Here is a 2,431-nt window from a genome sequence, read left to right on the forward strand (position 1 = left end):
GGAAGCTAGATTAAAATTAGTAAGCTATTTCAAGAACTTAACATAAAAATAATGTCTTAAAAGTGAAGGGATAACATGTATAAAGTTGGTAGAGCACATCTAGTCTCTGCTGTGAATGTAATTAAACATCAAAGAACTAGAAGCTCGTCAATTTATTTTTATATTCGCGAAAATTTCATTTTATCCTCAACAGAAAGAGTAAAGACTTTTAATGACTGAATTTCTTTTAGGGGAACATCACGTGTTATCTTCTCATTATAAGGAGAATTGGAAATAAGCTGGGTGAAAGTGTACATACCAAAAATAATTTTCTTTGATGCTTTTAAACAGGTATCTTTCGACATATCCATTTTTTCTTGACTGGGTATATATATATATATATATATATATGGAATATATATATATATATATATATATATATATATATATATATATATATATATATATATATATATATATATATATATATATATATATATATATATATATATATATATATAATGAAGTGAAGATAAAGTTCTAATTGTTAGACAAAAAAAAAATGTTGAAGCTGCGGTAGAGACTAAAAATCGTTATTGTACAACACACACACAGACACACAGAGAGAGAGAGAGAGAGAGAGAGAGAGAGAGAGTTACTATACTCAAAATATTTGAGTATAGTATTTTTAGGTTTGTTTCGTAAACGTATCAGGGACAAGATCCTGCCCCCTCAAAAAAAAAAGTCTAACATAGGTAGTGGGACGATATAACTAGATTCAAAAAGTTTTGTATTTCAGAGGAAACGAATATTAAAAAAAAATACACTTTACAGTTTTGCTTATTCTCTAGTAGAATCGCAATAGTTCACTTGTTTATTATGCAGTTAATCACAAGGCTTTTTTTTTAGAACATACAATACGACATATTTTAACGAGTAAACACTGAGACAAATTACAGTCTAATAGTACATATAAGTCACGGATTTATTTAAAAATCACATATAATAGCATTTCAGATCTGATAGTTGTTAAACATGCTTCTATAAACTTAAAGGCATAAAAAATTCTCGAGTGAGAGTTCCCTTACATTAATAAAACCAAGTTATGTAATATATTCTCACATCTTTGAATATTATGGAATAAAAATCAAAATTCTGGCAAGCAGTCACAAGTAATTTGCTAGATATGACTAAGAGGGATGTAACTGTGATCATGAAACGCTGACTCACCAAGGGTGAAGAGTAAGTGGTTAAAAGAATGTTCACAATGAATTCGTCTGTGTTTTACTGATTTATACAACCTTTAAATATAAAACTTCTACTGTCCCACATTCCTAATTACTGAGCATAACTGAAGATGAGAACATGGTTATAATGTTTTAACACAACTCTTTAGCACTGCTTCATTATCATTCGGGTATCATAAGTGGTCTACACTTGCCTTGAATTTTATTTCTCTTAAAGCTAAATTTGTTCATTCTTTGGTATCACTTTCATATTCTTTATACATTTCCTACATGTGTTTGAGCTTTTCTCTTAAATAAAAGAGCATCAAGTACTTAAATATACAAAGGAAGTCATATGTAATAAAGATTAGTGCATTAGTAATGGTACTGCAATGTTGTAGCAGTGAATCATTTATAAATCCTGTCGAAGGAGTGTCATTATCTTAAGCGAGATGCACATTTCGAAAAACAAGTTTTTAAACGGCCAAAGTTTGGAGGTTCCACGGAAAAACAATTCGATCAGAAATGAGAGTAAATTGAGACTCAAGGCAAATGTCAAATAACTCCTTAAAGTTATATTTAACCCTGATGACCAGTTGTCTGAATCATACCCTTTCACCTACTGACCCCTCTCTCCTCTCTTTGTGACCCTCGAATATTCGAGTGCTTAAATGAAAGACAGTTTTACCAGATCCTATCTTGGTCACTACGGTCGCATTTTCTGTCTTCCAACAACACACACACACACACACACACACACACACACACACACACACACACACACACATATATATATATATATATATATATATATATATATATATATATATATATATATATATATATATATATATATATATATATATATATGTCTGTGTGTGTGTATGTAGAATCTACTAGTCACTTTTTACCAGATACATAGGTAATTGTAATAGCCACAATGCCCTCTTAACTTCTCGAATTCTTCGCACTTTTTTGGATACGCTTGTCACTACAAAGCCTTACGATCCAAGTGCAAGAAATTGAAGTGATTGAGATGTCCAGTAGAGGGAAACGAACCTGTGTCACCATAATCACAATGAAGTCACGTTGTCGACCTGACCACGAGAAGGATAAAAGTCTATTGCCTCTCCTACATACATATACCTGTCCTTTTCAGATATATTTTTTAGAGCTGGAGTAGACCCATCCTCACCATCGTAGCCAAGTGGGCAATCGTTTTTATT

This window comes from Macrobrachium rosenbergii, chromosome 1 (genome assembly GCF_040412425.1).
Source record: "Macrobrachium rosenbergii isolate ZJJX-2024 chromosome 1, ASM4041242v1, whole genome shotgun sequence".
Taxonomy (NCBI): domain Eukaryota; kingdom Metazoa; phylum Arthropoda; class Malacostraca; order Decapoda; family Palaemonidae; genus Macrobrachium; species Macrobrachium rosenbergii.